We start from the raw sequence: 16,000 nt of genomic DNA, 5'->3' as shown, positions 1-16,000 counted from the left end.
ATTTGGAACCTTTGCCATTCACAAATTCACATCTGCAACTGTAGTGATACTTAGGATTTCAACTATTATTGCTCATTACGCTTATGTCCCACTTTTCCTTCGAGAAGTACAGAGCAGCTGAATGGGGGACTTTCTGGGATTTCCACGTAAGACACTGACTGGGCTGTGCTCTGCTTCGCTTTAGCACTATGTTCACATATGTGCCTTTGGACCATTTTATGGGTTGCATATTCTAAAAAGCAAACAGGCTCAGATTTTAAAAAAACAACGGCTGGAAGATTTACATAAAATTTGATTATTATTTTAAGTTATTAGATTTTGTTCCTCAAACAAACTTTACTGCAAATTAGGTATGCCCCTAGCAATAGTCTGATACAGAGAGGAGGTCCAGGTACCTGTACAAATGGTTGAGTACAGTCCAAATCAAGGCTCACATTCCAATGGAGAATACTAGCTTTAAAGAGGGAGCAATACTATTAAAGATTTTTTTTGTTTTGTTTATGCTGTGTTTAAAGAGCAAAGCATAAGCTATGTAAAATACACCTACTCCTCCTTGTTCTTTAGGAGTAATTGGTATCTGAGTTAATATGCAGGAGATCATATGCCCAAGAAAAAACTAAAAAGAAGACTGCATTTTAAAACTTGAATTCATTTACCTTAATAGAGCAGTATTAACTTAACACCTCTTGATGGTTTTTTTGTATGTGATCTGCACATCTTCCTATTTGCATTATTTAATTGTATTGTGTTTTATCTATGCCCAAAGGGATGGGCTAGTAGACTTTGGCCTGAATCAAATTGTTAATCCCAACTAAAGTAAACGTAATAAATCAGTGAGATTTACCTATGTATTGATTCACCTTTCAGCAACTGATTCAGTGGGTTTAGTCTCGTTGGAACTAACCTACAGGATTTATCTATCCCACTTTCCCTTCCCAAATCATTCGTTTAAAATGTTGATGCATTCTGTCAATACATTTGTTACAGATGTTGTCCTTTCGTGATTTGCTGTATAGTACACATTTTAATTACATGTGAATAAAAGTGGTGATTTTGGCCTGTTCACTGCTTTTGCACCTTCTTTCTGAGGCACAGCTTAATGGCATCTATATGAATGACACTGCATGTGTATTCCAGCTGTGAACATGTAGTAGCATCTAATGATGAGGCATGAGTGTTTCCCAGAAGCAAGGTGCTCTGTGTTCTCAGTAGGTAGCCTGTAGGCTTTCTTTAATGTCTGCAGAGATCCAGCAGCTAAGATATGGGCCATCACCTACATGGTGCACAGCATGAAACATAGCCCTAATGAGCCAATCTTTCCACCAGCAAGGCTTCAATTTCTTTCTCTTTTTTTAATGCTGCACTTGCTTATAGCTTCTATTTCTTTTCCCGCACAGGCTGGCTTTGCTGAAGGGAATGTGTTGTGTTAATGTCTCCTGTGCTTATCATAAACTTCTTTTCTATAGGACATTAACACAATCTGCCTGTCACACACAAAATGCAACTTTTACCAGAAGTGTAGGCAACAACAACAACAACAACAACAATACTTTTAAATATCTTGAATGAATCGTCCACACTGAAAGCATGTCTGTCTGTTATCTGAATAATGAAAGTTCTTGCTGTTTCCTGTACTGACTTTCTCCACTTTCATTTTGCTTCTTAAGAAATTAAGGTTTCTGCTATTCTGTACACAAAAGCAAATCCTGGATATGGGCTGTAAAGAACAAAAAGGGTCACAGATATGCTCATGTGTTCTGTGGAATTAACAATCCCTTTTGAAAGAGGTCTATATTCCTGCTTTCTGAAAGTGGAAGCAGAAACAAATTAAAACTGGGATAAAGATGAAATATGAGAATGTGCAATATTCTCTTTCACTTGGTGAAAATTCCTTCAGAGTAATTCCATATGGATAGTTTAACAAGATTTTAAAATGAGGACTACAGAAGGAGTTCTCCAAGCCTTTAGTGTCTTCAAAAAGGAACATGTAATACAAATCAGAGCTTGAAAAAGTTACTTCTTTCAACTATGATGCCATGAATCTTCCAATCACCATGGCCAGCAGGATGTTGGCTTCAAGACTTTGGGGGCTGTCAGCCAAAAAAGTAACTGCTACAAATTTGCTGCTGATTGACAGTCATCAATATACCATTAAAGTGCCTCAGGTCTCTTGTCTGCTTAGAGAGGTTTGAAAGGACAAAGGGCAGGGATTTGTTAGTAGCACACTGAAATAGTAAATGTTCTTTTGGTTCTGGTTTTCCCCTGGTGCAGGAGTAGGGGCTGCTGGAGGGTGAGGCAACCAGAAGGGCATCCTGCAGTGGCAAATCCACTGGCAGCCCCTTGCAAAAGGCTAACCATGTTTTTTTCCCCTTGAAATTAATTTTACTATATGCAAGGGGTTATATTTTATTTTTTCTTGGAATTAAGGAGAGGCATTTGATATGTCGCCTTCTATGTGCAATCTCTATAGCCAGGATAGAGGTTTACTGCTGCAGTGAGAAAGCCTTCTTCGCTCTGTTAAAAACCTAGGCTGGAATTCACTATTGCACTGATTCATATGCACGTTCCCAATGTATTCATGATTGTGGCATTATTGCCAGAACTGTAAAAGTTCCTCAATCCTGTTTTGCCAGTCAGCATCCTTTGCAAGTGGTGGAGGGCTGTTCTATCGATTAGGATACAGCATACTAAAATGTTCACCCACCTGTATTTTTTTCAGTGAGTTTCTGTTTTATGGGCATCTAAATACATGTTGAATGTCCCGTAACTGAAATGCTTGGGACCAGAAGTGTTCTGTATTTCAGATTTTTTTCAGATTTTGGAATATCTATCTGTATTTACATATATGTACATATTGAGATATCTTGGAGCTGAGATGCAAGTCTAAACACAAAATTGTATACCCCCTATACTCATAAACTGAAGGTAATTTTATACAATATTTTTAAAGAATTGTGTGCATAAAACAAAGTTTGTGTACACTGAACCATCAGAAAGCAAAAGTGTCACTATCTCAGCCACCCATGAAGAAAGTTGAGCATTTCGGATTTCACAGTCCTGGGTAATGGAGGCTCAACCTGCATGGGTAATGGTGAGACAACAACAATTATAAATATGTAGTTTCATTTATATCCTGCCTTGTTTAAATGGTCCTAATTGCCATTTTTATGTTTACAACATCCTGTGTGGTAGCTTAGACTGAGAGACGACTGGATCAAAACAGTATGACCCACACAACTCATGTTTTGGTTAGAATTTGGCTGTTCAATAGTATTGAACAGTTAGCCAAATTCAAACCCAAACATGAGTTGTGTGGGTCATGCTTTATCTCTCTCTCTCTCTCTTACACACACACACACACACACACACACACACACACACACACAAACTCCTTTTAAGAGAAACAAATCTTAGGTGCTGAACTGAATTGAGTAAGGGCAAAAACTCCACACTTCAAACTTCACATTCCAAAATGGACTGCAAAGGTCATTGGGCTTCATAATAAGACTTGCTTTCCCTTATGCTATTTGCTTGTTTCATCAGAGTGATTTCTTACAGTACTCAGGTGATATATTAACCTGACAAATCCTGGAGAGTTATGTATGGCAAAGTAAGAGGGCATTTTTGGTTGATCTTAGATTAAGACCCAGGGAGAGAGGGGGACAAAGCCCTTAGATATGCAATAGACTATGATCTAATGTCATTCTAATGTAAATCATTGGAGCTAATAAGTGTTTGATAATCATCACCACCACCATCAAAACATCAGAGACTGAAAAAGATACTTTTGAGGTTACAACTCCTAGAATGTTATTTATGTTGAGACCATAAAGGAAGGAGCAAAAGAATTAGGTTTTACTACTGTATTGCCTCCCTTCTCCCAAGTTCTACAGCAGATGAAAAATGTAAACATTAAGCCTTCTACGCTACAGAGCTTACTAGAGCCGGAACCTGGGACTTATTTAGACTACCAGCCTTAGCTATGAAATGTGTGGAGAAATGAGAGGACAGGAAGGTCTTTCCTTACCACAACCATTGTTCACCAGTGCATTTAGGATCTGAGAGCTATCAGTACAAAGGAGGTGTCTTAAAAGCTTAGTGCTTCTTATTTCAGAAATTAAGCCCAGAACCTATCCAGCAGTCATGCTAGGACACACCTGGCTTTTTAACTGGGCATGGTAGAACCTGAAGTGCAAGGACAAGAATTGTGATTCTGATCCATACTGATACTTTGCTTTTTGCTGTAACAGCAACCAACATGGTACTATTGGGGGGGGGGGGGGAGAGACTGCAATCAAATGGTACTTTTCCTTCATCAGGAACATCCTTCGTTTCAAATGTAGCTCTGTAATTTTAGCTGTGGAGCTTAGCTCTGCATCAGTTTGGGCAACAAACTGTTTGGGTGTTTTTAAAAAAAATGAGAGAGAAAGAGGAAAGCTTAATTAATATGCAAGAATTGGTGCATAGAACTTATGTCAGGAATTGGAAGCAGATGGAGACACATGCTAAGCAGAAGAGTTTTCAAGTTTATGGGGGCTAAGCAGCAGCTGCAGAGCACCTGCTCTGTTATTGTCGAGCGCTGTGGCAACATTGACATGGAACTGAAAGGAGGACAAATTGAACGGTTTTTATGGTTATATTATGGAAACTCTTCCCTCTTACTTCTGATTCACACATGCAAATAGTATTGACTTACAATGCAACCGCAGGATTCTTAGTACAGCAGCAAGTCATGTGAAGCAGCCATGTGGATTGTTTTTTTCCTGGCATTGCAAATACATGCACATACAAAATACACTTTTTTGGCAATTTTTACCCTTGTATAATAACAACCTAAACTGGGAAGCAAGATCTATCACAAACAGACGGCTCCCTGAATAGAGCAAACTGCATCCGATTGCACTGTGATGCTCTTTGCAAGTGTGATTTGGGATTTAGGCTGTGATTCTGAACATTTATGCCAAGTACTTACTTACAGTATATTTGTTGTCTTCTGCACATGTGTCTTACAGCGCTTTAGCATCTTGAGTCCAGGGGTCAAGCCACACTATGTAATTATAGTGCTATGATTCTACTTTAACTGCCCTGATTTCATCCTGTGGAATTCTGGGACTAGCAGTTTAGGAAGGGTGCTTAAAAATCCTTAGCGGGAGATCTCCAATGCCTCACCAAAGTACAAACCCAGGATACGAGAGGATGGAACCATGGCAGCTCAAGGGGAATAACAGTGCTATAATTGTGGAGTGTGAATGGGCTCCAGATGAGCCCCATTGCTTCCTTGCATAGCATGAATGAAATTTCATGGAGTAGAAGGGTCAACTAACTTTGCCCCTTACTCCATGAAATATTGTTCAAGCAAGGAATGGGACTTACTGGAAATTGTACAAGGTTCAGTGTGTCATTCCCCTTTCTTACAAGTGTATTATTCCCCTTTTCCACAAATTTTCCTAGTAAAAGTATTTGTTGGCTAAGTTAGGTCATAACAGGCAAAGTTTCATTTATGTATATCCTGGGAGTGGGCAACTGTAGGGCATCAGGGGCTAATTTACCACACACAGTTGCCCACAGTGGGCCACAACCTTCCCCCACATGTACACACACAGCAAGTTCCAATATTTCAGTTTTTCTCTTCAGTCTGATTCAATGCCAGGCAGTTTTCTACAGTCCTATAGCTATGTGAAATTGAGCACTTGCTACATAGAGGCTGTTTGCTCTGGCCCACATAGGAGCTAGTGAAACGTGGGTCTGAGGTTCATCTTAACAATGCTAAAAGAGAGACTAGAAGGATCCTCCTAAGGAGGTATGTGTACATGGTTCCAGATCAGGGGATCTATGTTTAACTATCAGCTAGCTCCCATTCCCCAGTAAAAGTTATAAACTGTTAGTATGGAAGAGTTAGGGTTTGTGTCTGATCCCTCTAAAATCAGCTGATGTATGTATTTTGGCTTCAATATGATACATAAGCAAACATGGGCATATGTGCCATTGATGGCCTATTTAGGCATTAAGTTCAGTTTACACCATTGTGTGTGTTTTTACAGTTGTGGTGGAAGTAGATGTTCATTGGCTCTCTTGTGCAACCAACCCTTCACCACTGAACACGTTCTCCTTCCTGCCCCAGGACAGCCATATAACAGCCAGGAGAGAACAGGCTTGGTCAAGACATGTCCAGCGATGTTTCAGTAGCTGGATACACAACACTGACATCATCTTCTAGGACTCCTGTGAGGTCCTGGAGGATGCTTTTGTCTGGCTGTTAGAACATAGCTAGATGCTCCTTGGTTGCCCATCACCTCCTCTCACTACATGTCCATGTCAGGAGGTTCCTCAAGAGAATGGTTAGTCCTATATGGAAAGAGAGAGGAAATAGAGAAGAGTTCTGCCTTTTGAAACTTTATGACCCATATCCATAATGCAGTATCTCAACTGTTATTTCCAGGCGTATTTTGTAGTGGCCATACCTTGTGTTCTTTAATACTATTTCTTCCAAATTAGTCTATGAAATATTTGAACAAAAAATAATAATTTGGCTATTTGATTTTCAAAACAGAACATAATTATATTTGATTGTTTTTGCTGTTCCTCAGTTAAAACGGTTTTACAAAAAGTTTACCTCAGAGGATGAGAAGTTTAAATTTTCAGCTTGAAACTGAGCTTGCCTGTGGTGCTTTGCATATCATTGGCCATGGCTGTGCTATCTTCATGATTTAAAAAGAAACAACCAAGTCTTTTCAGAGAGAGAGAGAAAAAAAATCTAACTTGACTATTTCTATTTAGACTCACTAATCATTTGCTTTCTGTTTATTGCTAACTAATCTGGTGGTATCTTTTGCTGGGATTTTAAATTGGTTCTAATTTTCCTTTTTCCCTCTCTGTCCTTCCTTTCCCCCTTTTCACTAGTTTTGCTTCCCTTTTGCTGCAAGAATGTCTGAGGAGTCTTACTTTGAATCTAAAACAGAGGAATCAAAGAGTGCAGAGATGTCATGTCAGATCACAGCAACAAATAACGGGGAGGTGGCTGGCATGAACCAAAGTCTGAAGGCCTTGATGATGAAGGGCTTTCAGGATGTCTTCTCTATGAACGAAGCAGGATCCGTCCTGCATTCTGGGATGCAGATAAATATGCAAGCCAAAAAGAATTCTTCCAAAACCACTTCTATGAGAAAAGGGAAGAAAGTCAACCTGGCGCTGGGGTTCCATGACTTCGACTTGTCTGATGATGATAATACCGATGATGATATTGATTTTGATGATGACAGTGATTAGCAGTGAATGAAAGAAGTAAGAACTCTTAACGTGGCACCTGAAACAAAGGGAGAGAGGAAGGGGGAAAAAGAATTTTCAGCAAAAAAAGAATCGTACAATTTTGATTTAAAGTTACTCTAAAATCTGTATTTCATTTTATAGACTCAGTCTGTTATTCATGTGTCATTTATGTATACTCATCTAAATCATTTCTCTAAAATTTCAAATGGAACATCTTTGGATTTTTTTTTAAAATGGATTTTCACTCTATGTAGCAATATTAGTGGAAAACTAAAAGATTTATGGCTAAGGAGAATTTAGAACACCTCAAACTGCTAGTAATATTTTTAATTCACATTAAATTCTTAGTAAATTATGTAGACATAATTTATTACATTCTTGTAGGTTTCTAGAGTTGCTTAACAAATGAAAACAAACGGGAAATCCACAGGATTTCCTCTGGATCTCCTGTAAATTCTGTGGCCTCAACCTAAAAAGTCCTGTATTCCGCAGGAGCCGGCTGTGCATTTGAATGTGTTAGGATTCCTTCAATGAATATACCTATAATAATGTTCTAAGAGAAAAAGGTGATTAGCTTGAATACAGATTTTATCAACAGCGATGTTCCATGTCATATAGGATAGTGTGCACATGAAATACATTTCTTTCCATGGTTGGATGAACTTTGCAGGATTTTTTTGTATATATGATTTGTACTCTTGTTTCTTAGTTGTGATTTCTGTCATGTTCAGACAGATACAAACTGAGAACTTGGAAGGACAAATATGACTTCATGCAAAGGCTTTTATATCCACAATTTCCAGAACATGAAAAGTCAATAGTGATGTATTTTTTTTTCAAAGTGTGTTTATATTTCAAGCACAATTGCATAGAAAAAAACCAAAGAACACAGCAGTACACACAATAATTAATGGGGCTGCAACTCAGAGTAGTTAAATTTTAAACTGATTTGTTCTGACAAAATAGATGCTGCCAATTAATTAGGCAATATTTTTTTTATTTTTTAAAAAAATAAATTAGAAATCTGAGTTGCAGTTACTATCTTGAAAGATGCATTATCTTGTAGAGAATCAACTGTATATTTCAGGATGTTCCCTGCACCAACATTGTGTGTATCATCCAAAAAACAAGCATAGCATGTTTCTAAATAGTATTTATTTAATCATATAAACATTTGTGATATTTGATAGCTCTGTTTTCTATAATAAGATCTTTAGCCATAATGGGCAACTAAATAATTAGAAAACCCCAGAGCATGAACAAACCCAGCACAAGAAAACGTAACAAAGGCTGTGACATGGAGCTCAGTGTACATAGAAGGGCCTACACATTCTTTGTCTTTTCAGACATATTGAGAAGGGGAGGGAGAGAGAACACCTATGTGTCCATCATGTACATGTGCTACCATGACCACTCCCTGCTGGAGAAGGAGATAGAAAATGTCTTCTTTCCATTTTAAACTAGCCACAATTGCCTAATCACAGTAAACTAGTTCCCTGATTTACGAAACTGTGGTTTGTTTAAAACTATGGTGATAACAAATCATAATTAAATTATGATACAAATCCAAGGTTGTTCTCAAATCATAATTTCCAAAATTTGGATGTCAAATGCAATAGGAAGCTCTGATTTCTCTGGTGCACTGAGAAAGAGGGTACTGGATAAGACTTAGGCTAACCACAAATTTTTCCTTAGATCAGGACACTGTAGTTTCAAATCATGTATGAATCCAGCTACAGTTTTTTTGTTTTTTTAAATCTGGGAATGCTGTACTTATGGGCAAACTTATACCCTGTATGTCAGAGCACAACCAAGTATGTAGATAGGTAAATGCACATGAATATTTTCATGTCTTCATTAGATCCACTATGTTGTAGTCCATAGAGTCAATATTTTTTTACTCAATGGCACATCAAAACAATTCGGAATTGGAAATAGTTCCAGTACCTTGTTTTTAAATGTTCCATAAGAAGCCCAGACTTGGGCAGCTTTGGTTCAGTTTTGAAGATTAATGTTTTAAATACCATGAAAAATAAAATCTAAACACCAAATAACTAGTTCTGAAACAAAATTTCAAAAGACTCTTGAATTCTGCATGTTCCACTGATATTAAAGTGGAAAATTCCAGGATGCTTCTCAGAATACTGTGGATGTCTGACTTGGTGAGAACTAAGTTTGATTAATAGTTTAATTACAATATCCTTGAAATATGGGCAGCATAGAACTGTAAAACAAGTGTATAATGAAAACTCAGAGTCTCTGATTTCTGTGTGTGGATTGCTTTTTCAAAAAAGAACTATTAAGAGACCAGAGAGGGAAACATGGGAATTATTTTTTTCTGATACTTAAGGCCCAAACAGACAGGCCAAAATAAAGCTGCTTTGGGTCACTTTGGAGGTATGCTATTTAAATGATGCATGCATCCTAAGAGGCTGGAAGCCACACCAAAGCCATGTTCCAGTCCTAAGGACTGGAGCACAGCTTTGGCACAGCTTCTGGCCTCTTAAGATGCGTGTTTCACTTAAACAGCATACCTCCAAAGTGACCCGAGGCAGCTTTATTTTGGTCTGTCTGTTCAGGCCCTTTGTAACACATTTTGTAGCTGAATATCCATATTTGTATGGGGTTTTTTTCTTCCAAAAACTTGATTTGGAAGAATATATTGGCTGAAGCAATTCACTTACCTCCTCTCCTGGAGCAACCCATCCATACCTCTGAAAATGATACTCAAATGGTTGGGGGTAATCTGAGACATGAGAGAGAACAGTCACTTAGCACTTCCAACAGTAGAAGCCTTGGCCATGGATCCAAGCTATTACACTCAGGTTACGATCCTAGGTACACTACAGAGTAAATTCCATGGCATTCTGTGGATTTTTTCTCTCTGAGTAAACATTCAGAGAAGCTGGGTTGCATATCTATATCATGGCTCCTATAGTATTAGTGCCATAGGTCTTTGTACATCAAAGAAAGTAGCTTGTAGTGTTGGAAGGGGTGGGAAATACAAGAGAACTGGCAAAAAAAGATGTATATAGGCTTTATTTGTATACACTGAGAGCTGCACCAATAGTATTTATATAAGTGTGCCAGTCAAGAAAAAGAAATTGGTGAGTGTAATTTTCTCATACACATTTGTATGTACTCTTATGTAGAAAATACAGCTTTCACAGGTCATTTTCCCAGTATAATTTAATGGAATCAGTTTATACTCAGTGTTGTAAACCCAAGAATGCCAGTCAAGGGCTGAAAACCAAAATGTTTTGTTTGTGAAAAGTGTTTTTAGCACTTGATTCTTTTCCCCTTCTGCACCTGCACACAAACAGAGAAGCTCAGCTCAGATAGTTTTGGTTGTGGATGTCAGGGCTATGATGGACAGCTAGTTAATCTAAGGCTGATATTATGCTCTGGTAACCAAGGCATGTACATGTAGTTAATCTGTAAAAATAACATGTTCAGTGTCCAGTCTGATACTCTGCATTTGCTGTCTCTCCCAACCAACTCTCTATATAGCAAATACAGAATATTAGCTTGGACATACTATTTTTACATATTATCTACATGTGTCAATTGACCTGGTTACCAAAGTGTAATATCAACCTTACATATAACTACCGTATATACTTGTGTATAAGTCAACCTCATATATAAGTCAAGGGCAGGTTTGGGGGGCAAAATCATGGATTTTGATATGACCCATTGGTAAGTTGAGGGTCAAACTCAGGGACATGTAACAAAGGATCTAAATGGAGGGGGGGGGACACACCACTTCCTTCTTCTCCCTCTCTGGACCTCTCCCATCGGTCACAGTCTGAGCATGCAAAATGTGGACACAAACCTCCAATTTCCCTCCCTTGCCCACAACCTTTCCTAAGATTTATGGCTTGCAAAAAGGAGGGGACACAGACCTCCGATTTTCCTCCCTTTCCTACAACTTTCCCCAAGGCTGATGGCTTGCAAAAAGGGGGATGGAGACCTTGAATTTCCCTCCTTCCTAAGGCTGAGGGCTTTCAAAAAGGGGAATGGAGACCTCCGAATTCCCTTCCCTCCCCCCCTTTTCAGAGCTATCCCAAGGCCCACGGAGAAGTATTACCATATTGACCCATATATACATCTACCTAGGATTTTGAAGCCCATTTTGGGGCTTAAATTTTTTGATGTGAAGACAAGTATATACTGTAGTATCCCATCATCCTGCAGCCCAAATCTATGCCTACTAAGTCCTATTGTGTTCAGTGAGGCTTGCTTTCAGGTAAAATTCACATACTTTTGCAGCCTTAATTCTAAAGCCAGATGTCTCTGGTGCCAATGAACCTCATTTCTATTGTATGATACCTCCAGTAATGTCAAACACTTTCTGATGATTTAATATGCTCACTTGATAGTTTGATCTGTGCTGTAAACACCCAAAGAACTTGGTCCATAAAGATGTTGGTTGCTTTTAGGAAACGAAGAGCTGAAATAGCTCCTTGGCATATAAGCACTACCCACTTATTTGCCATATGAAGTTTTACTGTAGTGCTGAGTGTTCCGAGTTAAATATTTACAGACTACTAAAGTGCAGTGCTTGAGTGACCTCATTAGATATACCACAGCACAAAGTTCAACTATGTTACTATGTTCTGTGTGCAGGTAGCACCAAATATTGCTAAGCATGAGTATGCAGGAAATTGTTTTTCAGACACATAGATATGGTAGAGCCATCACTGTATTCTATATATTAACTGGCCCAGTGGTTCACTGACACAGTCAAATAGGACTTATGTAGTGGAATTAATTGGCATAAAAACAAAGGCCCATCCATTCAATGCAACTTAATTCACTTCTGCAGTCTCTGTAACGCCCAGAAATCTGGTCAGAGGTGTATAGCAGTGGTAGTGGTTCCCACTTCTTCAGGTTTTGAAGGAGCCTGCAGAAGGGAAGGGAGAGAATTTGCATTGTATGAGTGGATCTTGTGAAGCTGGATTCCACTCAATAAGGTCTGTCTAGCCCCCTTTCCCATTTTATTGAGAGAAGTAGCTTTGTCAGTGGAAGGAATGCTCTGGATTCCACCCATAGTTTTGAGGAATTTGTTCAGAGGGGAGTTGCCTTTGCTTTCCTCTGAGGCTGGGAGAATGTGCCTCACCCAAGGTCACCCAGTGGGTTTCTGTGGATGAGTGGGATTTTGAACCCCGGTCTCCTAGTGTCCAGCATTCAGGACACTACACTATGCTGGCTGCATGCCACAAACCATATCAGGACAAAAATACAGTACATATATAGTTCAAAAGAAACAATGAACTTATTTGCACGTTATGTTCTGGAGTGAGAGAAAATCTAAACTTGGTTTAAGTGCTGAGTTATATTTATACCATTTATAGTTTATCTATTTATTTATACCACCACTTGGAGCAAAGCATACTTGACCATCTGATCAGCACATCTCCCACAAGACCAAATGTGGAAGATGTAGAAGGCTAGGATGTATCAGACTAAGATACTGCCATATCATAAAGAATGTGCAGGTTCATAGACTCTTGCTACTTTAAGAACTGCTTTAAAAAAACAACACCAAACCTTTTGTACAGTATAGAACCTACCACTCACAGTAGACCACTGGATTGATTACCACCTTCACACTTTAACTTCAGTGAATCTATTGAGTAGGATAAGGCAACAGTAGCTTCCAATCCATAAAACCTATTCTGCTGTTAGAAATTGGGGAAGAAAGTATCTTAACTTACTTTTTGTAATACTTTAATGTAATCAACACTTCTTGAAAAGTGAGGAATAATTTCACAAATATCATGGAGGCAAACTGTAGAAAACCTGTGAAGTTGTTTCTGAAATCTGTAATGCCTCTCTATTGGAGTCTGACATAGCACACTACTTTTTTATTTTTTGCTTTTGCTTTTGCACTGTTGAAATGTTTTATACTGGTTAATAAGGAAACAGTATTATTTGTATTCCAGACATGTCTGAAAATATAAATGGAAAGTATTTTCACAGTGTTTAGAAAAGTTCAAACTTGATTTTCTAAAAACTGCTGTGCCACGTGAACTCTGTGCCAAAACTACTGCAGTGTGTAAACAGAATATCTAATTTGTATGGAATGTGAAATGTTATACTTGCATGGCAAGACCTTTTGTAGTTAGTCTCTCTTTCTTTTTTCATTTCAACATTTAACTATGTGATGTCTTGCTTCTTCCATATAATGGATTTGCTTTTCTAGTTATTAACAGAACACCCTGCAATGTAAGGGATCCCCCCCCCCAAAGCTGGTGTCATAAATCTTGTTTGTGAAATGTTTGCCTTTTCCTCTGTTTGTTTCCAGTTCTGACTTTACAATAAATATTTTGACAGTTTAAAAAAAAGGGGTGGGGGGAATCTGTAGTCCTGAATAAAAATGTGAAGTGTATAAATGAGAGTCCCGATGGTATGTTTGCATCAGCTGTTAGAATTTGGGCTGTGTCCCAGAACCCATAGCAAATAGTTGATGCTACTGTATGTGCCTCATCTCTTTGGGAATTCCTTGGAGCAGTCAGTATTTCATTAAAGAGAGTATTTCATTTCCTGTTACTAGCAGCACCTCTCCCACCTCCTTGATATGACATGTTTAGTTCCAGGGAGTGGGAGAGTTAGTATCATGGCAGTTGTGTCAACATTTTGATTAAGTAATGGTTGTTAATATGAAATAGTTACTTAATTGTGTTTTGTAATTGCGATTGATACTTAGTCACATTTTGACAGTATTGCCATGAGTGTAACTTGCCCCACAACAGGTCATCAGTTGAATGGGGAGAAGGAGGTCCATTCTACCAAAGACCAGAGCATGGTTGAATGATATTTCCATCAACTTTGGAGGGGTTAGTTTTGGAGGAGAGGTTACTTAGGTCAGCAACAGACTGGCAGTGAGTGGCAGCATGAAGGTGTGTCGTTTAGATGGCACATGTCCCGATGCTGCATTCTAGCTGGCATCACACCGCACACTCAACCGGTTCATATGCCACATGCCGCAGGAGCAGTGAAAAGCTGTGGCAGAAAACAGCACCTTTTTGCCAGCTCAGAAAGGAGTGGCATTTGCCACCTCTTTTTGAGCCGGCAAATAGCCAGATGGGGGCCTGATCCAGCACTCAAAGGAGCGATGTGAAAGCCTCTTCAGGGCCATCTGTTTCAGCCCTTAGTTACTTAGTTAAGTATAAGCCGATACAGGATTCTGGATGATATTTCTTTTCTCATCTGTAGCTGAAGGTACTGCTCAGCGAGAGTTTAGGTTCTGCTGCCCCCTACCTACAAGAGAGTGAATGTGCCACCAAAGTCCTGGGTGAAAGGAAATGGCAACCAGTCTAGGACAGAGCAAGATGTAGCTGTCAGGTAGCAAAAGTATGCTTTGGGCCAAGAGGAGTCATGGAGGCTCATCTTCATCTCCTAGAATCTTTCAGGAAGTCCTTGTCCCATCTGAGAACCTGCAGGTTTAAAAACTCTTCTGTCCTCAATCATGTTTCCATGGCAGAGATTAGGGATGCCTTCAGGTCACCTGTCAATTTATGGCAATCCTGTGAATTTCATAAGGTTTTCTTAGGCAAGGAATACTCAGAGGTGGTTTTTCCAGTTCCTTCCTTTGAAACCGCAACACCTACAGCACCTGGTGTTCATTGGCAGTCTCCCATCCAAGAACTAACCAGGGCTGATCCTGCTTAGCTTCTCACATTAGATGGGATCTGGACCTGTAGGCTATTAAGTCTTACACAGATAACTGAACTTGTTTTTCCCCCTTTCCTTGTGACCAAAAATGGAACTAAGGTTGCATCATTTTGATCAATTCCTATTTTCATACGCAATGGACAAAACATTGTGTCTTCCAGGAGAAGAACAAACACTGAACCATACCATCAGATAACGAACGTTTTTGTTACAGTGTTTAATCATGCAGATCATCTGCATTCAATAGCTTCTCCCTTCTTCAAGTACATTCATAGTTAATTTGCTTTTCCCATGCTCTACCTCGTTACCTCCAACAACATGGCAACTGAAACGGCATTATAAGGATTGTCCAGAACAGGAAGATCACGCTAGAGGTGGACTGATTCTAGCAAGGAGGCCACATTTCTGAGTTTGGAAGACCTGAGTAGAGTTGTTGATGCCCAAGGGTTTTGAAGGTCTCTGGTTCATAGGTTCACCATAAGTCCAAGTGATCATAATGGCAAAAAAACAAAGGACAACTGGAACAGGAGTGGGCAACTTTTGATCCACAAGATCTTTTGGTCTAAACTCAGAATCCCTTCTCCTTGGCCATGTTGGCTGGGGCTGCTGGAAGTTGAAGTCCAAAATATTCTAGGGTGCCAAAGGTTCTGGACCCTGATCTAGCCACCTGCTGCCTTTCTTCCAAATAGACACCACACAATATGACATTGCACCTTATGAAAATGTATATTGACTTACAATAAGGAGTTTAGCAATATCATTCTGCCCCAGCCAAGCAGCTTTTATGGAGAGCTCCGCTCCAAGTGTGTTGCAATAGCTGGCTCATACTAACATCAGCTCTTTCTTGTAAGGCTGGTTCCATCTTTGCAAGCAACATTATAAGGATATTGGAAAAGAGTGAACTATGGGGAAAGATGAACTGTTGGAAACAAAGGTGCTGTACTTTCTGGTGGATGATGGTGAATTCGAGTGCAAATGAATTGGGAAAGGGCAATCGCACTTGTGGTCCTGACCATTATTTACTGAATGGGGAATTTAACTTTCCAATAGACCC

The 16,000-nt window shown here is 39.2% G+C and overlaps 1 protein-coding gene across 2 annotated transcripts in view; it reads left to right on the top strand.

Moving 5' to 3' along the window:
• MAP3K20 (mitogen-activated protein kinase kinase kinase 20) overlaps positions 1 to 16,000 on the top strand; it is a 136,422-nt gene that overhangs the window by 89,260 nt on the left and 31,162 nt on the right. The window lies entirely within an intron of this gene.

This window comes from Sceloporus occidentalis, unplaced genomic scaffold (assembly GCF_023333645.1).
Source record: "Sceloporus occidentalis isolate IW3139 unplaced genomic scaffold, rSceOcc1.0.p SCAF_4, whole genome shotgun sequence".
NCBI lineage: Eukaryota > Metazoa > Chordata > Lepidosauria > Squamata > Phrynosomatidae > Sceloporus > Sceloporus occidentalis.
The sequence above is the reverse complement of the archived record's forward strand: the minus strand, read 5'-3'. Positions and strand labels throughout refer to the sequence as shown.